Source organism: Panthera tigris, chromosome F3 (assembly GCF_018350195.1).
Source record: "Panthera tigris isolate Pti1 chromosome F3, P.tigris_Pti1_mat1.1, whole genome shotgun sequence".
Lineage (NCBI taxonomy): Eukaryota > Metazoa > Chordata > Mammalia > Carnivora > Felidae > Panthera > Panthera tigris.
Window position 1 is genome coordinate 25,579,385 of NC_056678.1, and position 27,663 is coordinate 25,607,047.

The 27,663-nt window shown below is 40.9% G+C and overlaps 1 protein-coding gene and 1 long non-coding RNA gene across 2 annotated transcripts in view; both read left to right on the forward strand.

Moving 5' to 3' along the window:
* The window catches only part of LOC122235846, a 60,006-nt gene extending 41,429 nt beyond the window's left edge, over positions 1-18,577 (forward strand). The window contains exons 2-3 of the long non-coding RNA XR_006213921.1: positions 15,436-15,516; positions 18,358-18,577. This is a non-coding gene — a long non-coding RNA (uncharacterized LOC122235846). The remainder of the gene's footprint in view (positions 1-15,435; positions 15,517-18,357) is intronic.
* Positions 18,578-23,304: 4,727 nt separating this feature from the next.
* RGS8 (regulator of G protein signaling 8) overlaps positions 23,305-27,663 on the forward strand; it is a 57,442-nt gene continuing 53,083 nt past the window's right edge. Inside the window, exon 1 of the mRNA XM_042976561.1 lies at positions 23,305-23,986. The gene's annotated coding sequence lies outside the window, so the exon portion shown is untranslated. The remainder of the gene's footprint in view (positions 23,987-27,663) is intronic.

Sequence of the window (27,663 nt, forward strand, 5' to 3'; positions counted from 1 at the left end):
ATATTTAGGCCCAACCCAGTTTTGCTAAATCTATGAAATCTGGTGTGGGACCCAGAAACCTATATTTTTAATAAGCTTCCCAGGTGATTCCTATGCACAATAAAGATGAGAACGCTAACCTAAACCCTTTTCCCACCTCAAGCAGTTTTCGTAGCTGTTTGTGAATGCGACACACCTGTTCTATGATATTTGCATTTTCACAGTCGCCTTTTTAAGTATTTGGAAATATTTAACTCAGTAGTTCTTAATTAGTGATAATTTTACCACTGGTGAGAGGCAAAAGAATTTCAGTTGTTACGTGTATGACCACTTAAAATGTTAATAGTCGTTTAGTTATCTTTAGAGTATTTATGGCAAATTGTATAGGTTTTACTTTTTTGGGAGTGATAGAGTTTCTTCAATGAATGTATTTTTATAAAAAAAGTTAATTTAAAGAAAATATAATATATAATATTATATATTAATATACAAATAAAAAATATAGATTTAAGGAAAATATAATAAATAATGATATGACAGACATAATCAAATGATTGAACTTTGGGAAACACTCTCCTAACCCAAGGGAAAGCTCTTTGTAGATTTCAGGCATCACAGTGGGAACTGAAGGAGGTATTTTGAGGGCAGAAAGGCCCTTTGTAGGTCACTGCTGATTCCTTTATGTCGGGGAGGTGCTGGTGGTCAGTATCAGTCATGAAGCTGGTCAGAGTGAATAGGTGAGCCACGCCCTTACAAGGTGAGTCTTATGAATGTAGAAAAGAGAGAACCAGAGGAATAAGTAGTTGCATACTGGTGCAGTGGAGCTGTATAGAGGCATAAATTTATTCAATATCAGGACTGGTTCTTGGTAAAAATGCAGTGGAGACAAAGCGCCCTCCCACCTCCCCCCAACTGGGTCCTCTGTCAGTGGCATAGTGCCCTCCTGTCCCCTCCTTCCTTCTCTTTCCCTCTTCCTTCTCTTTCACCCTGAGCTCATCAAATTTTGCTGAGATTTTTTTTTCAGAATTGTAAATGACCCCTGTTATCCCAAACCATTTGTTTTCAAATTCTGTTGGGTTGAAGCATTTTACCTCAAAAATTAACTGATAAATAAATTTTATTGGAGATGAAAAAAAACCCACTTTATTTTCTTTTAAAAAATATATAGCAGTGACTTTTCTTTAGTTACAGATGATTATAATGTTCTATAAATAATGTAATACATATATGTTAGAACAGTTTGATGTTTTGGGGAATTTGATTCATCAGATGATATATTCAGTAAGTGCTTTTGCCTATTTGAATTTCACTACCCATATGAGATCTTAGGATCTTAGGATCTCTTAGGATCTGTTGCCCTGGGTAGTAGCCACTAGCCACATGGGGCTGTTGAGCACTTGAAATGGAGCTAGTCTGAATTGAAATGTGTTGTTAATGTAAAATATACATCGAATTTCAACACTTAGTGTAACAAAAGAGGATGTATACTATTAATAATTTTAAAATATTGAGTATATGTTGAAATGATAATACCGTTGGCTCTATTGCATTAAAATATACTATACAAATTAAATTCACCTGTTTTAATATGGCTACTTGAAAATTTAAATTTACGTATTAGCATATTAGTGCTACTCATATTAGCATATTAGTGGTTCACATATTTCCATGGACACCGTTGCCTTAGAAAATACTAAGTTCAACTTGCAGTAAATCACAACTTTTTGTTGACTTGACACTAAATGGTCATGTGCTCTGGATTTCCCAACATCCTCTCAGTGCTGACAGTACAAAATTCTGGCTCTTTGGTTCCTAACTTGGGTATTTAGGTCAATTCCCTTACCTCCTTAGTTAATATTAGTAGATTCTATTATGGAAAGATCATCTTGGTCAAGCCTAATTCTTACAAAACCATACCTTATAATGAAACAACATAAAAATGCATAGAAAAGTATTTGGATCAACTACAAAGTCAAAGAAGAATAAAGGAGTATCAGGATATTGAAAATATGTTTGTAACAAGCCCAAGATTCCTTCAGTTATTTTTTTTCTTTGGCTTATTGATGCGAATCTTCTAATCTTTTTATCTGGCGAGTATTATCCTCTTCTCAAGTGGGATGATTGGACTTCATAAAGCTCTTTTTGCTGCAGATCTCATAACACTCGGCTCTGAGAATCGTAACCATCATCATTATAATTGAGTTATTCAGCTTCCAGTCAGTCATCGCCCATCTATGAATGTAGCGTGTTAGATCATATTGTGACTGACCTGCTTCTTGTTTACCCAGATCGGAAGCCGAAATAAATAATTTTGGCATCCAAGCTGTGTCTTTTGTTTTGGCCATGCCATTAAACAGAATACTGACGTCAAGAGCCTCTGTTTAGTCTGTTGATGTTGTGTCTACATATATTCCTAATTTTATTAGACAGTATAGATGAGCACTTGGTACTGGAGGTGGATATGCCTGAATCTTTCTTCATTACTTTTTTATTTTATTTTTTTTACCTTGAACCCTGGTCCTTAGCTGTATTTGCTTTGCCTCCTCAATCCTCAAGCTGTCCCTGTCTCCTTGTGCTCCAGTGTGGCTTGAGATTTGAGAAATGGGTGAGTCACTCCAGTGTACTGTCCCAGTCCTGTCCTGGCCATACTTGCATCTGGGCCCAAATCCCAGTCCTAGCTTAGCTCCTACCTGCTGGCTCCATTTATTCTACCCTGCCAAAATTCCTTAGGATTTTGATACCTGATGCCCTGTGTCAGCTTGCAAGTTCTAACACTCATCAAAGTCAATAAATATATAGCAAATGGATATAAAAATGCAGCATCATAGGGGCACCTGGGTGGCTCAGTCGGTTAAGCGTCTGACTCTTGATTTCAGCTCAGGTCATGATCTCATGGTTTGTGGGTTCCAGCCCCACATCGGGCTCTGTGCTGACCTGCAGAGCCTGCTTGGGATTCACTCTCTCCCTTGTCTCTCTGCTCCCTCTGCTTGCTCTCTTTCTCAAAGTAGATAAACTTAAAAAAATGCAGCATCATACTTCTGCAACCTTTCATGAATTCTCCTAGGTAATTAATTTCCTGGAATTTTGAGCATGGTTCTTTTCTTTTTCCTTCCTTCCTTCCTTCCTTCCTTCCTTCCTTCCTTCCTTCCTTCCTTTCAAGACTTCATTTTTTTAAAACAATATCTATACCCAACATGGGGCTTAAACTCACAACCCCAAGATCAGGAGTCACATGTTCTACGAATTGAGCCAGCCAGGCACCCCTTGAGCATGGCATATCACTTCTTACCCAACACACTTGGGAGTATGTAAAACAAAGAACAAATAAAATTGCCACAAAATTGCATTGAGATTTAATTAACAGAAACCCCTGTATAACACATGTATCAGGTACTATGAGGAGTCACTACCTATAAATATAGCATTCAGATATCCTTATATCCTCTGTTGTGAAATTGATTCACCTCACTCACACTTTTGACATTGAAATCCTTTGTCAGAGCAGGCTATGGAACCATGAGATACATTTGCTTCTGTGTTCAGGTTTCCTATATGTTTCATTCATTGGATATTTTAATTTCCTAAAGTGACTTTTCAACTTGGTTGTATTAAGCTGTGATGGCTTCACTTTGTGATTTCTGTGAAACCACAATAACATTTGTCTTTGTAGCCAGGACTCTACCTGAGGCATGTGCCACAAGAAATCATCTTTGGAGTTGCCAGGGTGAAGGACTCTTGATTCTTTTTACTGTGGCCGCTATCTTACTTTTGCCTTGAAAGAATCTTCCAGGAGCTTCTACTCAATCAGCCATTCCTTATTCCATAATAGCACGTTCCTATTAGTCAATCATTACCAACATATAACATTCAGTTCCTAATAACAAAACTATTTCTAGCCCAAGTGCTTTACAATGACCATCATCCACTCTTAAGTTCTCTGCCATCTTCGTAAGTCTGAAAAATCTTTTGCTGAAGCCGTATCTTCTCCTGAGAGATTTTGGCCAAAGGATTTAAACTTTTTATTTTTTTTTAACGTTTATTAATTTTTGAGAGACACAGAGAAACAGAGCACGAGCAGGGGAGGAACAAAGGGAGAGGGAGACACAGAATCTGAAGTAGGCTCCAGGTACTGAGCTGTCAGCACAGAGCCCGATGTGGGGCTCAAGCTCACAAACCGTAAGATCATGACCTGAGCCATAGTCTGATGCTTAATGGACTGAGCCACCCAGGCACCCTAGGATTTAAATTCTAATGTTGAAATTTTAACATTAACCATTAGGGAAGAGGATTTGGAGTGAATGTTATACATACTTCCCAGGCTCTTAAAATTCATCTATCTAGTTGTTTCCTTATATGCTCATTGTTCATTTATTCATTCAAGAAATAATCATTTAATACCTGTTTTTGGACAGGTTCTGATTGAGGCATTCATTGGGATTGTAGCAGCCAAGAAGATTCAGTACACTAAAGACAGTCTGAGTACTGCTATAGTGCTGAGTAAGAGTGTGTGTGTGTGTGTGTGTGTGTGTGTGTGTGTGTGTGTGTAGGGGAAAAAAAGGAGGAGGGAGAGAGAGAAGGAGAGAAAGGGAGAGTTCCCTTAGAGAGGGAACTAAAACAGACTTTCATTTCTAATTTCATTGGGTTAGTAGTTGTGGATCTAGCAAATATTATTCTGGAATAAGCTATGTGAGGATTGTTCTGCTTACCTTATAGCAAAATTTCCCATATTTTCTTGGAAGATAGAATCATAGTTTTCACAGAACACCAAACAACATCTTGGAAGCATAGTTGGGGAAAATACCCAGTTGGTCACTGATATTGGTTCTTTCGAAATTAGCCTTTCTAAAGTTGTAAATACCCCTTTCATTCCCACTGCAAGTACCCTAGTTCCATTCGTTACCTGCCATACCTGGGCCATTGCAATAACTTTCCATCTGGTCTTGGAGACTTCAGTCTCTCCCAGTGCAATCCATCCTCCATACTGTAGCCTTTTCCTGAGCATTCTTTAGTTATAAGTGAGACTCAGAGAGATTAGGTACCACAAACAAGGTCACATAGGTAACAAGTGGCAGGGACAAGAATTCTTTCTATTAAACTAGTGTTTTTCAAACTGTGATCTGTAGAACCCTGGAGGTCTAAGGACATTCCCAAGTACTCTGTGAGGGTTTTTGAACTTTATTTTCATTTAAACCATAACCCCTCAACCTCGAGATTATGTTAGACCACCAGAGTGACCCTTTCCTTGCTGAGGACTGCAGCATGGTTTCAGTTGTTGTGTTTGTGCTCATTGTAATGTTGAGGCTGAGTAATGTTGCTTTAATTGGGATTGGCTTTTGAAAAAAAAAGCAGATTGAGACATTTTTTTCAGCAGTGATTGCAAGAATCTTGATTTAGAAAAAGACTTTCCCAACTTTTGTAGCTCTAAGGAAATGTTTTAACTATAGTTGGAGGGTTTATCCTATTTCCTTGGGGGCAGGATGGACTCACATGGGTGACACAAAGCTTGGGGAATAGGCAAAGAGGAATTATTTTATAGTATCAGGTAAACAAGAAACAGGAAGGAATCCAACTGCCAGTCAGTCAACCAACAGGCAGTTAATTGGAGAAATTAAAAATACCAGAGTGGAGCAGGTCTCTTTGCACGGCTAGGTTTGTGAGGGCTGAAGGTGCAGGATTACTGAGCTAGTTTCTGCCTAAATCTTCAGGGGCTGCAGATGCTTCTGAGTGAGCGTTGTAGGAGCTACCAGGTAGCAGGCAGATTAGTGCCCATGTCCATGCTTGGGAAGGAAGGACAATTAAGGATTCTTGATAATTTTCAGAAGCAAGTCATGGGTGAGGACAAGAATATAGAATGCAGGTTGGAGAAAATTCTCAGAAAACCTGCCCTGGTGGATTTCCCTGCAACAGAGGGAAGTGAAGATTTCTGTAACCCTGCAGTCTTCTAGTGCAATGCACACATTTTAAATGTGGGCCAGGGGATGGTTTGTAATGCTGGTTAAAAATATAGCTTTCTGGGGCTGACTCAGAATCTCAGAATATCAGGGAATGAGACCAGTCAGTTGGAGTATTCCAGAAAATTCTTAAGTGTGTTAGAATTTGAGGTCTACTGGCCTAGGGACTTTCTCTACAAGGTAGGAGGTGAGTTGCTAGAAGGACTCTAAAATTTTCTTTTTAAAAATTTTTAAATGCTTATTTATTTGGAGACAGAGAGTTTGTGTGAGCAAGTGGGGGAGGAGCAGAGAGAGGGAGAGAGAGAGAATTCCAAGCAGGCTCCATGCTGTGAGCACAGAGCTTGATGCAAGGCTTGATCTCATGAACTGTGATATAATGACCTGAGTTGAAATCAAGAATCGGACGCTTAACTGACTGAGCCACTCAGGTGCCCCTAAAATTTTCTTTTTTTTTAAACCTGGCAAATCTTTGCAAGAAAAGGTGATCATCTGTTAGAATGATAAGGCATATGTGTTTTAAACTTGTGTGGGCCCTTAAAATGTAATTCCCCCCCCCCCCCCCCACCAAGCCCCAGGAGAGAGAACCCATTAAGTCCCTATGCATTAGAGTCACTGAGTTTCTTAGGGACAGCAAGAGGGACCTGAGTCTCATTGTGAGTCAGGACTAAAGATATTAGAGGATAGCTCATGTTAAGAAAAAGATTGAAAGTGGGGCACCTGGGTGGCTCAGTCAGTTAAGTGCCCGACTTCAGCTCAGGTCATTATCTCACAGCTTGTGAGTTCGAGCTCCACATCGGTCTCTTTGCTGACAGCTCAAAGCCTGGAACCTGCTTTGGATTCTGTGTCTCCCTCTCTCTCTGCCCCTCCCCTGCTCATGCGCGCTCTCTCTCTCTCTCTCTCTCTCTCTCTCTCTCTCTCCTTCAAAAAGTAAATAAACATTAAAAAAAAAGGTTTAAGAAAAAGATTAAAAGAAATGGTGGGGAAATAAAATTCAAATAAAATTCTTGGGCTTGCCCATTTGTTTCTGCCTCTAAGGCCCTTTGCTTATTCCCTCCACCATCTTTTCCAAACCTGACCCTTATATGCCATTGCCTCTGCTTCCAAGCTAGGGAAACTTTTTTCATCAGCTCTTTTTGGATGTGTTTGGAATTTTGCCTAAACAAGGTCTGCCAAACCTGTACCTATGTTATTTTTAGTATCTCCTTTGCATACGTGCCCTGAGGAAGTGAGATCCTCCGTGCATTCTTTCTGCTGATGAATATTTGATTGGCAACCTTAAAATTTTTCTTTGTGTTTAAATTATAAACTCACTGCAAGCACAAGGAACCTTTCACAGTCTCTTAAACTACATGTCAATATGTGTTCTTGTAGAGCTATAATTACCTATTATTTCGTGGCTTTCTGAATTAAATATTCATTAAACAAAAGTTGAAAATCTTATCAAATCTATATAAAATTTTTAATGTGCAAAAATTACTAATCAGTAGGCTAATGTAGCTTTATCAGGATTTGGCTTAGGTGGCAAGGAAGGACATTACATTTTTTTTTTTTTACTAATGCTTTGCCTTTTGAAGCCGTTCACATTTATAGAATAATGCACATTTTCATAGGATAATGAATTATTATGTGAGGGAGTTTCAAAATGTAAATTAGAAACAATTTCACTGTGCTGTCTTTGGCGTAAGGAAAGGATGTGATTTTTGAATAAAAATGGAAGTTTCCCACTTTTGCCAATGATCAGAACTGACAGAGCCGGTAGAAGGGAGCATAGTGGATGGATATGGAAGAAACCTCTGTCAGGACTTCACCAACCCAGGCCACTCTCTTTCACCTCCAGGTATTCCGGAAGAAGTTGCATACAAGCCAACATCTTCATCATCCATGCAGGTGTACACATTCTAGGGAGATAATGTCTCTAAACAGTCTGCCATTTCATTAAAAAATGTTTATTCAGGTAATACATGAACCTTGAATTGAAAAAGATCACATAGAGAGCATTTAAAAGAAGCAATAGTATCTGCTTTACCACATACCCACTCACCAGAGGCAACCATCTTTAAGTGGTTTTGTTTTTAGTGTTTTTGGTAGTTACCTTCATTTCTAAGTAGTATACTTGTCCTGTGTAATGTTTTAAAAATGTTTATTTATTTTTGAGAGAGAAGAGAGAGAATCCCAAGTGGGCTCTGCACCTCCAACATGGAGCCCAACGTGGAGCTCAAACTCAGGAACCGTAAGTTCATGATCTGAGCCGAGATCAAGAGTCAGATACTCAACCTACTCAGCAACCCAGACACCCCTGTCCTGCGTAATTTTTGTTCGATTATTTTAAGATAGATCTATTGATTGCCCCATCAGACATGAGTATTGCACTATTCTCCTCTTCCCCTTCTATTTTTTAATGTTTATTTATTTGCTTTTTTCTCTTATTTCTTTTTTAAAAATTTAATCAATTAAAAAATTTTTAATGTTTATTTTTTTTATTTTTGACAGAGGGAGAGAGAGAGAGAGAGCATGAGTGGGGGAGGAGCAGAGAGAGAGGGAGACACAGAATTTGAAACAGGCTCCAGGCTCCGAGCTGTCAGCACAGAGCCCAACGCGGGGCTAGAACCCACAGACAGCGAGATCATGACCTAAGCCAAAGTTGGATGCCGAACCGACTGAGCCACCCAGGAACCCCTTTAATTAACTTTTTAAAATTTACATCCAAGTTAGTTAGCATATAGTGCCACAGTGGTTTCAGGAGTAGATTCCTTAATGCCCCTTACCCATTTAGCCCATCCCCCCTCCCACAACCCCTCCAATAACCCTCTGTTTGTTCTCCATATTTAAGCATCTCCTATGTTTTGTCCCCCTCCCTGTTTTTATATTATTTTTGCTTCCCTTATGTTCATCTGTTTTGTATCTTAAAGTCCTCATATGAGTGAAGTCATATGGTATTTGTCTTTCTCTGACTAATTTTGCTTAGCATCATACCCTCTAGTTCCATCCACATAGTTGCAAATGGCAAGATTTCATTCTTTTTGATTGCCAAGTAATACTCCATTGTATATATATACCACATCTTCTTTATCCATTCATCCAGCGATGGACATTTGGGCTCTTTCCATACTTTGGCTATTGTTGATAGTGCTGCTGTAAGTGTTTATTTATTTTTGAGAGAGAGACAGACAGAGACAGAGGCAGAGCGTGAGTTGGGGAGGGGCAGAGAGAGAGGGAGACACAGAATCCAAAGCAGGCTCTAGGCTCTGAGCTGTCAGCACAGAGCCTGACATGGGGCTTGAACCCATGAACCACGAGATCATGACCTGAGCCCAAGTTGAACACTTAACCAATTGAGCTACCCAGGCGCCCCATTCCCCTTCTAATTTTTAATGCAATTGTTTGTTCTTTTGGTTTCCTGTTTTCAGTCTTCAAAAAAATTTTCCTCAAATCTCCATTTCTTGTTCAATCAACTTTAGACATTGATAACCCAGTATGTTAGACGAAGAATTTAGCACATTTATCCTTCCTCTATTTTTTTCCCTCTTTATTAGTTCCATTAAGTCTTTGCTCTTGAATTTCATTGACATTATCCATAACATACAGTGTCTATCCTTATGTCAAACTTCTTTTACCTGTGCTATCTAGAGCGGGTCTCTAGTCTTCAGGATTTGAAGAGTCCATATGGAAATGATTTGGAACATATTATTTATATAATTCTGTGTCCCATTTTCTTATGTACTTAGTGCTATCTTGAGCATTTCCCCATATCTTTATTTTTTAAACTATCACTCGTCATGGCTGCAGACTATTCTAATATATTAGACACACTGAAGCTTGGCTTTGGCTTTGGTATTTAGCCAGAACATGCTATTCATCATTAGTTTGGGCTTAGTCTTTGAAGCCCTAATAGATGAATATCTACTAAGTACAATATCATTTCTCACATCTCTGAAGTTGAGTGTGAGAAGTGATTGTGTAATTGCTTATTTACCATCATCAAATATAAGTGTAACAATACCTGTAAAATGAACACTTCATGTTTTTTGGATTTGTTGTCAATATTGGGGTATTGGGATACTGGAACATTCAAATATTGGATAAGTTTTCTTCTAAATGTAATTTGGAGTGAAAAGTCTTTATATTCTTTATTTAGTTAAGTCTCTTAGATGAAGTATAAACGTTATTTTTGCAAGAGTAAAATTCTGCAATAGTTAATATGATTGTGAGATATATTATATAAGTATATAATATATAATGTATATAATATGTAACTATAAAAATAATTAATAAGAAATTTCAGATAAATAAATAGGCAAAGAATGTCAGTTAATATGCATAATAAAAGAATACATTAGCTAGGTTACTTTAGATAGACCCATATGCTTTCTGAGTCTGCAAATATTTATAAGATTAATTATAACACAAAGTAGAGAAATGTGGAATAGACAATATCAGAATTCTAATCTTTGTAGAATTATTTGATGTTCTAAAATTCATAACACCAAACAAAATAGCCTATAAAACTATATTTAGTTTTTAGTTATTTAATTCCATTTGGGTCATGAGTCTCTCAAGGAAAGGTTCTGTTTGGAAATTCTTCACATTTTAGGAGAATAAGTAAAGAGCAGAATGTCAATTTTACTTCCTTGAAATGCCATGAAGAGAAAAACTCCAAATCATGAAAATCTCAATTTATCATAAATGTCTTCAATCCAGACATATTATTGGTAGCCAATACTTCAATTGTACTGTTCTACTACTCTCTCTGTATATTAACTCACATAATGCTCTTAGTGAGCCCTTAAGTTATGGGTCTTATTAGCTCATCCTACAGATGAAGAAGCTAAGACTCACATTAAGCAATTTTTCCAAGGTCACACAGATAGGAAGTGGGAGAGCAGGACTTGAACTCAGGCAATCCTGACTCAAGTCTGTGCTCTTTACCAAGGTGTCATCTCTTACATAAGAGATACCTGAAAAATGCTTAAGTGGAGTTCCTGACATGAAGTAAGCATCCAAAAAAATGCTTAGCTCTTATCATCAGTTGTTGGCATGGAGTGGGGAGTGCTGGAATGAGAGAGAGGGAGGAGCTGATGGGTTGTTCACCTTTTACTCCCCCAGTCTCTGGAAGTTGGGGATGCAGGGGTGGGGGCACATGACCCCAGGAAGCCAAGAAGCCAGCTTCAGCTAGGAGGGTCTAAGATAACAAAAGCCTCCATCAAAAACCTCAAGCCTGGCTGTTGGGCTCCTGGAGGCCAGGGACCTGGTACAACTCACAGGCTGCTGTGGCTGGGCTCCACCACCAGCTTCCTTCTCGCTTTGGAAGAGTAACCACAGAAGTGGCGGCAACATGAAAGTTTCTTTAACATTGGGTGCACTACTTTCCAGTGCTGCTAGGGAGGGGTATGGTGGAATGGAGATTTCAGTGGAGTGATACGTTAGCACAGCATTGGGTTTGGGGGGCTTCGTAGAACTAGCTCTTCCCCTAGATGAAAAGAGGGTTACCTGGGGTTGCTCAGAGGATACTTGTAAGCATTCTGCAGAGAAAGCTTAGTAAAACTCAAAGCTGTTTTCTTGAAAACAGAGAAGGTTTGGAAACCTAAGGACTTTTCTGGGATTAGCGCTACATAGGCACAAATGAAATTCTTTCCTAAGGGCAATCATTGCTAGTTTACTGTAATTAACTAAGAACATCAAGCTGCAAGCTACTGAGAAGCCAGTGATAGGAGTTTTGGGCCCAGATGTTAAAGATCCAGAGGAAATGGAAGCAGTGCTAATAGAGTGGTGGAAGCTGAGACAGCTGGTTTACTTGTGTCTAGGTGTTCATAATTTATTAACTATCTTCTTTACGTGCAACCTTTAAAATGCACGCATATGTTACTCATGAGTTGTTAACATTCATGTTTTGCTGCTTTGATGGGGTTACATTTTATTTTTAAAGCTCCTCTGATATTTCTTTTTTTGCCTGTGAGTGGGGAATGTCTGGGTAATTAAGTCACATTACCTTAACCTCCGGCACCACTGTGTAGCTGAACCTACTGGATTTCAAGACATAGAATTGAGTAGAAAACACACTACCTCTAGAATACCAAGAACACCAGCCTTACAAAGTCAGTCCTATACAATGGTGGCACATATTACCAAGTTTCACTTTTGGGTCCTTCTCCCCATTTCCAGTGCTCTGGGGATCCCACAGCTACCCCAGCACTTACTCCTCCTCCTCGCAGGAGGTGGCTCTTGGATCCCTGTCCTATCACCCACCCTAATTCCTATCACCATGTCCCCCTTGTGTGTGTTCCTTCTCATGGCTATGCTGGCTGACAGGTTGGTCTCTCTAGTTTTGAAACTGTAAAGGTTCAAATGCTCTTTTTGGTCTAGGAAGTGTACAAAGAAGTGTTAGGACACATCCAGTCTGAGTCTACAGAAGTTAGCAGCAGTCCTGCTGGGGGGTATGGTGAACATCTGCTATATTTGGGCGTCTGTTTTAGTAATTAACCTTATGGCACACTTCTATAATACTTTTACAATTGAGAATCATCAATAATTCTGAATAAAATGCAAAATTAATCTGAAATGAAGGCATACAGTGGAACAATTTAGATACATTTAAAAATTGCCGTCCTGATATACTGAGCTGCACTGTTATTATGGGAGACAGCTTCCAAGATGCCCTCGAGGACCCCAGCCCCTTGGTTTTCACACTTTTGTGTAGTATTCTCCCACCTTGTTCCAGAGTTGGTCTGTGGGACCAAAAGCATGTAGCACAAGTAATGATGTGTCACTTTTGACGTTAGATTATAAAAGATTGCAGTTTCTGTCTTGGGTTCTCTCTTCCTCCCTTGCTCATATTCTCCCTGTCTAGGGCACTCATTACTCTGGAGGAAGCCAGCTTCCATGTCATGAAGAAACTGAGGCGGCTATGGAACCAAGCCCGCTTGGTAAGGAACTGAGGCCTGAGGACCTTCAGGGCTATGAGAGAATACATTTTCATTGTTTTAACCCACCTGGTTTGTGGTAATTTGTTATGGCAGCCCTAGCAACCCAATGCAGGTTAGTCTGTGAAGCAGCAAGGGATAACAGATACAATTATGTAACCAAATTACTCTTATGCTATATTTGCTTTTTCAATGAATAAGTATGTAGAAAAGACACTTACTTCTTTGGGCCGTTTTTCTGTGTTTTTGGCAATTTTGCAACATTTTACCTGGATTTACTTTCTCGATCAGGGCAAGAGGGGTACAGACGTGTTAAGACATGGCACATTGGGATGCTTAAAGCATGCACCTTCATACACAAAACCTGTGGTGCTGGCATAAGCTTGTGCCCTATCCACAGCAATTCTGATATGTTTGATTTGGCCCATCTCTATCAAAGGGTGGGGAAGGTATTTTAGAATTACATGCAGTGTGTTAGGGAGTGCACATTTTGACTAGACATCAACGAAACCAAATTCTCTGCTTACAATTTTATATGTATGTGAATATAAGAGTTTTCCATAGACTAACTATGACTTCGTAAGCTTCAAACATGGCTTCTCTACTCCCACATACTTCCAGTGTTGCTCAGTTTCACGTCATGATATGAACTCTAGCCTTGCATCTTTGTGTTGTAAAGCTGAATGAGTTAGCACAGTGGGTGATAAGAGTCCTCCTAGAAACCATTCCTACACCAGGGTGGCTAGAAATGACTTGAAATATACGGGAAAGTGACTGATAGACACATAGATAAGCTCAAACTAAATGTGTCCCTGGCTCAACTTCGTCTTAGCAGATCCCCAAAATACCCTTTCCCTGGGAACGAAGCAGTCTCTTTTCTTTGGCGTTATTGCCTCAAGGATGATGCAAGCATAAGGCTGCCATGGCCATTTCTATATCTCTGTGAAGAAATCCTGCCAGAGAGTGAAGCCTATCCAAGGAAAGCAGAATTAAGATAAGTGTTTGGGGGTGGGGTGGGGTGGGGAAATAAAGAGACAGAGACAGAGGAATAGAGAGAGATTTTTTTCTGATGACATCCATAGACCCAGTTGTGACTGAAACCAAATTTAGTTTTTTCAGTGACATGAGCCAAGACTTTCCAGACTCCCCTGTTTTTGCTTAACTGAGCTGGAACTGTTTGTCTTTTCCTTATTTTTTCTCTGTTGTATCCTCAACCCCTAGAATTTGGGACATGACAAGCCCTAAATAAATATTTGTTAAATGAATGAATAAATTGGATTTCTTTAAACCAGAGAAGGCCTTACTAAATCAGGAAGATTAAAAAAAAATTAGTTATAATCAAGGTAGAATATAGACCGAATGCTAAAGGTAGGCTATTGATAAGCATACATTTGGGCTAATCAGGCAGCACGCTTGGGGCACATTATAAGCTAAGGTCTAGAGAAAGGAATACACTGGGCATGCTCAGAGCCTGTGAGTGCAGGGGTCCTGTTGGGTATTGAGTTGGGGGGTGTGGGGGTGATGTTCAGAAGGCGGGTAGCTCATCTCTGAGAGCTTTGGATGACCAGCTGAAGAACTTGAAATTTATTTGTTGGCCAATGGGGAAATCAGTGGATGATTTTCAAGCAGAGAAGTGAGCTATTATCCCTCCTATGGGTAGTTTCATTTTAACAGAAAACGCAAAGCTTCTACCTAAAAGGATATACTTTTACGTAATAGAGATTTAAGGTCATAAAGCAGGTCAGTGAAGATTTTTGTGAAAGAACTTTCAGTAGTCTCAGATTACACCATGTAGGCCACTGCTATTTTATGACTAGTTATTTTCCTGTGATAATCTGGGCTTAGGTTCAGTCATTTACACAAAAACCTATTTGCAACTTTTGGCACTCTGAAATAGAAACACAAAGGCCCAAAAGGAAGTAAAGGAAAGAAAAAACAAGAAAAAAGAAGAGAAGCCTTTTTTCTCTTCAGGTTCATTTTATCTTTTGGAAAAATTCAAAACGATGAGTAATATATTTTAGATAAATTTTCAGCAATGATAAAACCATCAGATGACTTAAAAGAGAAGCATCTGAAGAAGCAGAAATTACATGAATAGCGTAGAAACTAAGACCAATTTAGCATACTCTGATTGGAACCTAGGGTAAGTGACATAAATCAGACTGGAAAAAATAGGGTGTGGTCAAATTAGACTGGGAGCATGGAGGAAAAGAACAATTTTGTGAGCAATCCAGTTAGAGTATGTGACATATTTTATACCCTCAACTAACAAAAGGACCATAAATTGTGTAAATGTAGTGAACTTATTTTGATTATTCTGCAGCATGTTATTTGTTTCTTCCTTTACCAATCTATATAAATAAAAAAAGTTTTTTTCCTTTTGATGTAGAAAATTTCAGACATTTTATATTTCTGGTTTCAAGGTATCTTGCTCCGTCTCCTGAATTTACATTAGTTTTCTTCTTCTTTTTGTGATATCACTTGTGAAAATGCATTTATTATTTAATAAGTACATTATTAGAAAGCGTTTAACTTTTTACTCTCTTCTCACTTAAAATTCTATCTTCTGGTTTTGCTTTCTGTGATAGAGGGAAAAATGATTCGAAGTCTACTTGGTGCTGCTCAGCTCCTGGCCCTTATGGTGATGAGTGCAGAAGGCAACAGACATGGTGAGGACGTGGCTGGATATAATGAGACATCTGGGATTGATAGGGACTAAGGAGCTGTGGAAACAAGAAATAACCTGAAGGAGTGTGGGAAGATCTCAGCAACTACTGGAGGGAGTTGGTGGTGGGGACAAACCATTTGTATAAGCAATTTTAAGGAAGTTTTGATTGGGGATAAAAAGCATCACACCCGCCACTGAATCCCTTACAGATTCCCATAAAAACATCCCATTTCCATTTGTTGATCTTACAATCAGATTTGTGAATATGCAAGTGTTTTTTGATTTATCAGAGTGTTGAGATTGGATTCAAGGTGAGAGGAGAAGATGGCCCAGTTTTATTTGGGTTACTTTAAAAAAAATATACCATTCTATGGCGATTAAAACTATAAAAAGAAGACTTTCTGTAAAATAGGGTCATGACAACATCTATAAAGCAGTGTTTTTCTTCTTTAGCCCTCTCAAATTTCTCATACTGTTCTGGGGTTCCAGATTCCGTGCTGCTTAACATGTTCTCATGAACTAATCCTCTCAGCTACGATCTGGTTCCACCAATTTTCTCTTTTCTAGTCAGCCTAGATGATGTCTTTGACATCATGGCCACCATCATGATTCGTTCAACACATATTTAATTAGTAAGTATTATACACCAGGGACTGTTCTAGGGTTGAGAACATACCAGTGACAAGACAGACAATTTTTTTCCCTTCTTGGAGTTCACCTTCCCACGGGAGAGGCAGACAATTAACAAGTAAACCAACATGGTGGTTTCAGATAGTGATAAATTCTCTGAAGACATACAACCAGAAAGGGAATCAAGAGTGACAGTGGGTGCGGGTGTAGGGAGACATTCTTTGATTTAGGGTGGTCCATCAGGGCAGGCCTTTCAGAACCTCTGAAACAACAGACTTTTAAACCTTTTACTTGCAGGTGTTCTGGGTGTTGCAGGTTACTTCTGGGTGTTGTTGATGAAATGAGCTGGGGAGGTGATTATATCCATGTGCTGAGGTTAGAGGTGTCATCCTGTTTCAACAATTTCAGTTCAGAGTCATTGGCATGTAAAGAGAAGGAGACGCTGTTCATTTCAGGAGGAAAAATGGGCCTGACATTTTCCATACAGAAGTTATTGAGGTTTCCAGTAGCCTTTTCTGCTCCTCTCCCCTCCCTCTGCCTGCCCCAACCTCAGCATAATTTTCACCTTCTTGTACCAGGACATAGTGTGGCCCTCATTTAACGGTGTGCAACTATAATGCAGCAGGTTATTAAAATACACAAATGCGCAAGGCATTTTCTCAGAGCTTATATGGTCTTCCTAACTACTCTGTACAGATGAATGTTCTAGGTCAGAGGTTAGTAATAGTAATGAGAGCTACTCAGAGTGATTGCCTACTATGTGCCAGGGACAGCTAAGGTGTTTTACCACATATCTGCTCCAGTTTTCCTAGGAGACAAGCATTAAGCACGCTTATTGTGTGTCAAAAGAAGTTGAGGTTGGAGAGATGAAGACTGTCAACTCACACAAGTACTGGGCCTAATTTTCTGCCTGACCCCAAACACCATTCATTTGCCACCAAACTATGATCATTTGTACAGTGAAATCTGGCATTTATATTTGACCCCAGAACCTCTATGAACTGAGGCATGGAAGAGCGGCAGGTCCAGAATTCAAACTCGGGTCCCTAAATTGCATCGTATCTAAGAGCATGGGCCATGGTGGGGGTCACACAGATCTCCGTTTAAATCCAGGCCGTAGAACTTATTAGCAGCATAACTGTGGACAATTTATACAGCCTTTCTGCCTCTCAGTTTTCTGATGTGAATCCTACCTTAAAGGATTATTTGGGGGAATTAAATAATGTATGTTGTTTTTAGGGCAGTTTTTGATGCATGTGAATTCTCAGTACATTCTAGCCATTATCATTCTATTTCACTGTGGTAGACTCCAATATGACCAGTCTACAGCCACCCACCCGCTTCTTTGCAAAGAAAATCACAATTCTCTACAGTTCTCAAGCAGCTATAATACCTGACAGGCTTGACCCTCTCCCCATCCCTGGTAGGTAAATCATGATTGGTCTAAGCCAGAAGTTCTCAAAATGTGGTTCTAGGATGGGCAGTATAGATATCACTGGGGGCCTTGTTAAAAACGCATATTCTCAGGCCCCAACCGAGAAAGATCTATGGAATCCAAAACCCTGGGAGGAGAGCTCAGCAATCTGTGTTTTCACAAACCCTCTAGGTGACTCTGTTAAAGTTTACAAACCACTGATCTGAAGCAGCTGTGATCATATTATTGCCCTTTCCAATAATTGGGTTAAGCATGGACATATGGCCCAGTCTTGGTCTGTAGGGCCTGAGAAGGAGTCAGCTGGGGAGGGGAAGTGTGCTAAAGTTTTCTTTGCTCCTTTAAAGAGGTGCATTCTTCTCTGCAAGATGCTATTTGTGGTGTACGGGATACCTGGAATTATTCATGCCACTCTGAAACTAGGAGGAAGATGATTTTTTAAGAAAGGCAGAGCAGAAAGGTAGAAAGAACCGGGTCTTTGTTAACGCTGCTGAACTGCTGAGTTAGCCAACCTCTAGACTTCCCCCTTATGTGCTATAATAAAATTATTGATACGTAAGCTACTCTTCGTTGGGTTTTCTTATTTGCACTCTCTGATATTCCCACATAACAGTTGTCTCTTATGCAAGCCAGTGCTCTTTGGAGTGTAGAAAGATTATGGTGCACTGAAAATGTGGGCTTTAATCACAGTAATTATTTTAGTTTCCATTAAAATTAGTTATATTTATTTAGTTTTATTGGTGATGGAGAAGCAAAGCATTCATTTTGTTTTCTCTCTAGACTCTGAATGAGCCAAGATGTCAGACAGCTTGGTGAAGAGATACTGAGTTGTTCACATGTGTCCAGTCATCTGGATGTTCGGCTTCTGAAAACGAGACATCTGGAGCGTGAAGCAATGGTTTCACTTTTCAGCTATATTTTGGCATCATACGGAGACCATTATTAAGAAAAGCCAGGAATAAAGATTTATGTAAGAGATGGGGTCACCCAAGAGCATTGCTGACCAGGTGCCCTGCCCATACGGCTCTTGCTTCATTCACTTTTTCAATCATTCAGAAGAACTGAAATCTGCCGTGTGCAGGGTATTGTGTTATGGGGGGGGGGTAGTTATGACTTCAGTTGTAAATATACGTCATAGGAGGAAAGATAGCCTTTGTCTTCCAGGAGCAAATAGTTTAGTGGTAGAGCAACTGGTAGGATGGAATAAATTCTGTGTTAGAGATTGGTAAGGTGTTTGTGGGGGTGTGGAGAAGGGAGCTGCCATTTACTTAGCTTTTCATACTTCTTGTGGGTTTGATGACACAGATGCTGTTTTAGGCTTGGGGGTACAGTGATCAGCATTACCAGCTCTGGTCTCTAGTCTCATGAGGCTTACAGTCTAGTGGGAAAGACATGAATGTATAAACACACATACAGTTATAAATTCAGATAATCCAATGAGAGAAAAGAACTGTGCTACCAGAGAGAGTAATTGGGGTGATGTCATTTGCTTTGGGTGTTCAGGAAAGGACTGTCTGAGGATGTGACATTTAAGTGGCGACCTGAAGGGTGAGTGGGAGCGAACATGATTAAGTTTGGGGGAGGAGGGGGAGGAAAGGTTAGAAGCATCTTCTTACAGGAAGTGGCACTAGAGTCAAGTCTCAGAAGTCAAACTGGTGTGGTGGAAAATGTCTCTATATGTGCACATAGAGAAGACTGTAAGGAATATTCCAGAATGCTAACAGGGTTTTATCTCTGGGTAATGGGATTATGTATATTTTTTAATTTTCTTTTTTCTGTTTTTATTTATTATATCTTTGGTGTACTTTTCTATAATAATAATGATGCTGATGATTATAATAGTAAAATAATAATAATAATGTTTAAAAAGTAATCCTAAAAAGAAGGAGAAAAAAATGGGTGTTTTCAGATAGGCAATGAGAGGGTCAAGGTTTAGATGTATGTGGTGGCCGGGTAGGGTGGGGTTGGGTGGGGGGAGGTAGTCTTGCTAGGCAACAGCTTGTAGTGTTTAAATTACTGCTAGTTACTGTATTTGAATGTCTTCTTAGGACTACAACATGGCAGTGGGGGAGGGGTTGAGAGATAGAACAGGAAAGTAGGCAAGAGGTCTGGTCAGGAAGAGTTTCAAGTCCATCTGTGGCCAATATGGAGTAAGGTGATCAGATCTGTATTTTAGAACCCCCCTCCCCCCCATGATGATGGTGTGGAGATATACGGGACAGTGGCAGTCATTAAGGTGAGCATCATAGGGTAGGGCAATGTATTTTTTTTTTAAGTGGCACATTCAATGGAGAGACCTCAGCTGCTCTTGATGGCTTATTGGTAAATTTGGTGATTCCTGTCTGTGTGGACCAGTGCATCTCAGTTGAGTGATTAAAACATTAACTTCAAATGATTAATTTAAGACCAGTCTCAGGCCAAACAACTGGGTGGGTGCATTTTTTTTTTTTTTTTTTTTGTCTCAGCCGTGTAGTTTCATGTAGTGTAGACTTAGTCTCTCCTTTTCATGGTCTTCACCATTTATCCAGTGTGGATTTTAGGAGGATGAAAAGCACCTGTCCTTTTCCTACCTTAGTGAAAGATCAGAATGAGGTAACGTCTGTAGAATGATTGATTGCCTCACACACAAATACCACTGAAATATAAACTGTCATTATTTTCCCTGATACCAACTTTCTGTGCAGGTTTTAATTTTGTCTGCTCATTTCAACCAAATTTGAGGTCTCCATGACTACAATAGAAGAACAGAAGGAAAAGAATACTTCTGTCTCGGCACATCCTAAATGGCATTGTTTATTGTAAAATGTGGATATTTTAAAGGATGCCCACATTTTAAAAAGGTATAAATGCTGTTCATATGGTGCTCCAAGCCAGGGATGTTTTTATGTTCTAGTCGTGGGTGATAATGTGAACACATTGAGAAGATGTATCAATAAGGACTCTAGAAAGAGACTAAAAGATTCAGGGTAGAATTCAGAAGTGGCAAGATATGCTTATTTATTCAACTTCTAGGGCAGGGTCTGGGCTCTCCGAGACCTGGGTAATAAGGTCAAATGTGGCCATGGATTGACGTCCAAGTGGTTGGATGAGTTTACATCCTGAACACCTGAGTAAAAACTCCAGGAAAAACTGTCATGTTTTCATGCATCCTGCATGGGTATATGGCAAACCTTCCCAACATGATTAGGCCATGATGATAAGTCAGCACCTTTTTTCAAGGGGCAATGAGTATATTAGAGGCCTTGCAGTTAGATTTGAGTCCTAGCTAAACCGCTTACTATCTGTGTGGCTTTGAACAAGTCCGTTGACATCTAGACTTAGATTTTCTCACCTGTTAAACAGGAGTAACAAAGCCCACCTTCAGGATTATTGTAGGGAAATAAATAGGATAATATTTATAAAGTCCCTGGCATTTAAGAAAGTCTTTAGTTTAATTGTTGCCTATACTGTTATTATATGCACTTTTAAGCTGCAGAGAGCTGTGTATGCAGCTACTCAAGAATTTTCATTTCTAAACATAACACAAATGTGAAGCGCTAGGATGATGGGAAGCCAAGGAGGAAAATAGGGGCTGACATGGTGGGAAGCCCAAGTTAGGGTTTCCTGGTGCTCAAGGAGCTGAGATCCCAGGCTCTATGCAGCATCTGAAAATGTTTGGAACTTAGCCAGTATCTGGAGCCAGCATATTCCTGGCTGTCAATGCAGATGCCAAGTGTTTGGCAGACAGAGGTGTTAAGGTGATGCCTGACTGTGGCCACATCACTAAGTTGGCTGGTCCTACAGCAGAAGGGGCCAGTGCTGGTTGACCCCAGCCCACTGAGTAGCTGTCTTGATATTTGTCACTGGTGTGTGTCCCCAGCCACTTCTCAGTCCTCCTTTCCTTCCTCCTGGGTCTTGTCCTAGTCAGGTGTTCTGCTTCCAGTCAGGTACCCAGTCTGTGTCCTATTTTGGTTTTCAGCATAAAGAGAGCAACCCTCTGGAAAGGTATTTGCCAACGAGGTGGGACCTGTGTTATTTTGAAAAGGACTCTCAGACACTGGAAGAATTACATTTTAATGACAGAATGATAGGCAACAGGTTGATGTTTGAGGTCCGGGGGCTCTGTCTAGCATTTGTGATTATACGTCATCCAGTGGCCATGCTTTCTGCCTTGAAGGCCAGTACTTGCCAGAAATAGTGTTTTTAACTCTTACCTGGAGGAGGGAGATAATCAGGGGAGTGCTTCAGTGAAGGGAGTGACTGGCTTATCACCTGTTCACTTCCAGCCTGATGCATTTTGGGCTGACAGTGAGTTTAATTGCAGAGCAAGGTGCTTGTGTGATGTACCCCTGGTGCCTCATCCATCTGCTCAAGGCAGGAATCCCACGCAAGGGGGTGTCACGCACGGGGGTGTTCCCTCTGACTTTCCGATGCCTGTTGCTCTGCACTGCCGTGAAGGTGCTGGGAAGAAGTGCCAGGGAAGAGGGCAGAAAGTACTCTATAAACATGGCAAGTGCTACACTGGGAGATTCTTTCCAGGGACTGTTGATTTCCATGACAATGTGGAAATAGTATTTCTACTACCTACATTTTTGGATTCACTTTCTGGTTTTCAGGCTCTGTGTTGAACAGTTTTCATGATGTCTTGAACACCCGTTGTTTGTGCTTGTCCTGCTTTCCTCCTCAACTTCTGGTAATAGCACCTGGATTTTTCTCTTAGGACCCACCCGTCCCCTGGTGTGTGCCATCTTGGGGGACCTGTTTTATTCACCACTTCTTCACCCCATCGGTGAGGGTGATAGGGATGGCTGGACGCATGATACCTGATGCAGACAGGTGGGTTGACAGCAGTTTATTAGCCATATACACTCACTGGGGGAGGAGAAGACCACATGTCACACAGAGCCATGTGGAGATCGTACTTGGCAGTAGAGTAAACCAGCAGGGGCTCTGGGAGGCAGACTTTGTAGGCCCTTGGTTCTCACACAAGGATGTGATTGGGTTGTTTGAATAATTCCATGAGTCGGCAGTGAAACCAGCTCCTCCAGGGCAAATAGGTATTGCCTTTGGTCTTTTGATACAAAGGGTCTTTGGCTAGAGGACCTTATTTGCAGGAGCAGAGGGGGAGGAGAATTTGTGGTCAGGCCACTTGAGGTCCTCCCTGTTTTCCCCAGATGTCAAGGCACACATGATATTGTATCTTAATTTTAAGCCTTATACCACATCTGTGTATCCAAGTTCTGTGCCCTCCTCTGGTAATGAGGATGGGTGTGTGACCTATTCTACACCAGTCAGGGTCTCTCTCTTGGAAATACGAAACTTGAGTTGGATGAAACAAAGTGGGAAAAATGAATAGAGCTGATTAGTCCAAATAGAGCTGCCCTGGGGAAATCGTTCATTTCTGTAACTAAGAATCTTGGTGTTTCCCTGGACCCTGCCTTTTCTGGGATGAGAGCGTTCAGTTTTTTCCTCTTGAGTTTGGGAGCTGTCTCATTGGTTCAGTTGTCCAGATTTGGATTCTGTTGCTTGCAACCAAGAACTGTAGCGTTTCACATTTATTTGACCCAATAGCCCTAAAGGATAGGCGGTTTTTATTATCCCTATTTTAAAGATGAAGAAACTGAGGCAAGGAGATTGTGAGGACTTCCTGAGATCACAAAGGAAGTAAAGGGCAGTAGTGATATTTGAAAAAAAAAAAAAAAAACAAAACACAAGAGTTAGCTTGACAATAGTTTGCAACTTCATATCTTCCTCTTAAAGACAGAAACTAGAGATAGCTTGTCAGAACTTTAAATTCCAACTACGTAGGGAAGTGCCAATGAGATATGGTGTCATTATGGGGTCATGCAGTGGCAATGGCTCGTATGCCCTGTGGTAAGTGCCCATCCAGCCTTTGACCCTGTGGAGTAACTGACAGTTCACCAGGAGCTATGGAAGCTCAGTCCTGGGTTCTAAAGGCAATTAGGTGTGAGGTGCCACATTGATACGGAGACATAATTAGACCATAAAAGAGAAAGGTCATCTTTTCAAAGGGCTCTGTTAAGTTTGAGCCAATCATATTGTGGCTGGGTGGGAGGAGTACGTGTGTATACTTCAAGGCTCAGAGATTCCTGTGTCTTTTCCCTCAGTAAGCACTTATGCCTGGCCTTGGATGAGCAAAGGGAAATGGGCTGAGGAGAGCAAAATTGGCCAGAGTGTAGATGATGAGACCCTAGGTTTTCCCCACTAAGAAATAAGACCCATAAAATGGGGATTTCACAAGAGAGGTATACAATCTCCTATGTAGGATAAACACACACACACACACACACACACACACACACACACACACACAACCCTACACATACATAAAACCATAGCTGAAGAAGTAGGAGGAAAATCAGGAAAAGGAAGAGCCACTACAACCAAAGAAAGAAATCAGGAGAAGAAGGTATGTGGACAATGAGAAAAGGCACTTCAGTCAGGTCACTCTTTCTAGGTCAGAGGATGTCGGCTGTCCAGCATTCAGCACAGGCGATCCTTTCCTTTCCCTGTCCTCTGCCTGTGTAGAGCTGCTGAGGGGAGCTGTGTGTCAGTGAGCAGATGTTGGGGCAGCGGTGTCTCCTTGGATATTCAGAGGTCACCACCTCAAGCCTGTGGTCAGAGAGGAAGTGGTTTCCTGCTGACGCACAGCTCTGGAGCCTGGGGCGAGAGCTTGTGGTAGCCCAGAGCGCTGTTGCCCACTGAGGCCCAAACTTACTCCCCAGACTTTGCAGTCAGTAGTTCTTAGCAGGGTCTGGGAGCTTCAGTGCTGAAGGACACAATGGGCCCCTGTCTGGAGCCAGCCTGGTGGCAGGAGAGGTGGAGCTGTGTTAAGACACGCAGAGCTAAAATTATCCTGCCCTTATTTCTGCAGCTGAAAGACACATGTTGTGAAAGTCATGGGTATTATGCTGTCAGTCCATTGATGCCTTCAAACCCCTTGTCTGAGCCATTATTTCACCTCAGGGGTGGGGGAGCCCAGGCACGCCTCCATAGAGAGGGCTGCTTTTTCAGCACAGGGCTGACAGTGGCTGTAAGCCAGGTCCTGTCTCTCCTTCATGCATCTTCCTTGAAGGACACCATAGGGCCCAGGCCAGGGTTTCCTCCCCACTATGACCTGGGAGGTACAGTGAGCAGAAATTCTTTTATCAGGTCATATTGTGAAGACATGAGGTCTGAGTGGAAGACACACAGAAGGAAGCTGACTTTTCTGGTTGACTATTCAACAACTAGCACTTCTTCCCAAGAGTTGCTGCTGCTTAACCTATTGGTTATGAGTTTGGAGTTAGACTGCCTTGGTTAACTTTCAGCTGCACTACTTACAAGCCATGTAACCTTGGCTTAGCCTCTCTAAGTCTCGGTGTTATTATTGCACAATGATAACCTTATCTCATGGGTTGTTGTGATGAGCAAAAGAAATTATCCACAGAAAAAATTTAGCACCATGCTGACATATAGAAAGTATCTAATACTTGCTATTTATTGATGATGATGACCACACAGCTGTCTTAGATGCCTATGCCCCTTGAACTTTTTCTGGCCACAGCATGGAGATCATCTGTTCCCAAGTTAGGGGGTTATTGGAATGATTCTCTTTATGGCAGGTGGGGGTAGGAATAGGAAAAAGAATAAAGATGGTGTCACAAATACTAAAATCAAATTTTTGATGCTTCTGGGCACACCCTACCCTGCTTTATATTTGGATTTGGACTTCTAGGTTCAAAGCCAATGTTCTTAGAAAGCTGGACTTCTAGGTTTAAAGCCAAGCTCAAATGGCCAATGTTCACAGTTGTTCCAGTGTTCTTAGTGGGCAGGAGGCCATGTTCCTCAGCTGGGCCAGCTCTGAGTAAGGCAGAGTCGAAAGGCTGTCATTGCCTCTCCAGCTGTCTTCCTCGGTGCCCCTTTTATAATAGTAGTATCCTCCAAGGCATGTGTGTGGGGGGTCTTCACAATCTTTTCTAGTTCCATTCAATACCGTGTTTTAGAAAATGATCTGAAACAAATTTACACTGAAATGTAAATGACTGACAGTTGAAAGTGTTACTTCTTCAGGGGAATTTGGATTAAAAAAAAGTTTATGTATTTATTTTGAGAAATAGAGTGCAAGCAGGGGCAGAGAGAGAGAGAGAGAGAGAGACAGAGGAATAGAGAGAGTCCCAAAAAGGCTCTGCACTCTCAGTGCAGATGATGCACTGATGTTGGGCTCAGTCTCACAAACTGTGAGATCATGACCTGAGCTGAAATCAGGAGTCCGATGCTTAACCGACTGAGCCACCCAGGTGCCCCAAGATTTTCATGTAAAATAACATACTCTCATACTAATTTTAAGAGTAGGGAAGGCATTCTGGGAACATCAGGTCTTCCTACTTAGGTGGTTAGTTACCTGCTCTATCTTGGTCTTCAAATTTCTCCTCTGTGGCTCAACTTTAGCAGGTGGCATGATTAGCACCAGCTGAACAGGAGAGCCAAATTGCTATCCTGATTTACAGAGTGTATTTCTAAAAAGTTTATTGGGGATTCTGAGGCATGAATCGCACCGTCTCTCCCTGACTTGTTCCTAAACCCCTTCAGTTATAGAAGAAGCTATTAAAATAGATGGCTCCTTTTTCCTTGCTGAGTCAGGGGAATGAGAGGCATTTCTGGGAACTTGAATGCCTTCCAAGAATTGGGAAGGGCCAACAGTTCTATACACAGCCTTGTTTTAAAAGGAACTTCACCCTCCACATTCCGTATCCTTTAATTTAGGTTGTCATTTCCTTGTACATGTACAAATATTTACTCTTACTTTAGCATTGATTCAGTAAATATTATAGGATTGTTCCTAAGGCTCTTTGCTTCATGCTCACCTATATTAATGCTGTATACTGTACAGCATTTTTTAAAAACTGTGATACAAAATAAGAATATATTTGACGTATGTCATTTCACATAACAACAGTTCCCTTCACTGTGCGTAAAAAAGTGTCATTTGATGTCTGAAGTTGATTTCATAGGTCACTTGCAGTCAGGGGGCCAGGGCTCATGTTTGCACCTGGCTTGCATGTACATAAATGGTCATGTGTGGCATGAGTGCCTCTGATGATGGTGCTGATAATGTTGGCCTTTGGTAATCTGGCTGGCGGTGCCTTTTGTTAATTCATCACTCATTCCTAGCCTGAGGCCACTTTTTCCTCCCAGCAGTCTACCAAGGATGTCTTGAGTCTGAGGTGGTCTCCTGGAAATGGGGGTAGTAAGAGTAGATCTGGGATTCCCTAGTCCAACGAGAGACACACACATAATCCACATCACTAATTCCTTTTGGTGTAGCAGAAATGACAGAGAAAGTGGGAAGGAACCGGTTTTAGTGGGGAGAATCTGGGTGAGGTGTAGTGCTACACTTTTGTCCCACTTTCCATACAGGTCCAAGACAAGACAGCCCTTGCCCCTTACTTGCTTTTCCAAAATTGGCATGTTTTCAGTGGACAACTGAACTGGGGAGAGCCTCTGCCTTTTGAGGGGGAGTGTAGCAGATTCTAGGCATGGGGATATACACCAAAGAGAAAGGGGTGGTGGGGCTTGCCTGGAAATTGTTGAACTGAGGACAATGTAAGACATTGAGTATTTGCTTCCTCAGTGATTAACTCGTCAGTAAATTCAGACATGGAGTCTCAAGGGGAAACCCCTCCAACCCATTATCGCCAACGCTCGCGTACTCTGGGAAATGATTCCTGTGCTGTTTTATATAAGCTGAGAAACTTGCATTTTATACAAGCAGAGAAACACAGAAACCTGAAGTATGGGAACTGGAGGAATCGCTATTTATCTGAGAGTCCCATTAGATCAAAAGCGGATGTTTGAGTTAAAAACAGCGCTATTTCGGCTCACATTTAAGGCTATAGTTAAATCTCAACTGTATAAATGTAAAGTCTTCATGTACTCCCTTTGACAAGATGGAAAACTTCTTTAGGGCAGAGACTGTATCTCATCCCTACTGTGCATCTCCTGTAAAACCAAGTGCCGTGCTATGCCATTTGTTGCTGTTCAATAAATATTTGTTAAGTGAACGATGCAACTAGAAGTTTCACTCCTACAAATTTTTATCTCAAC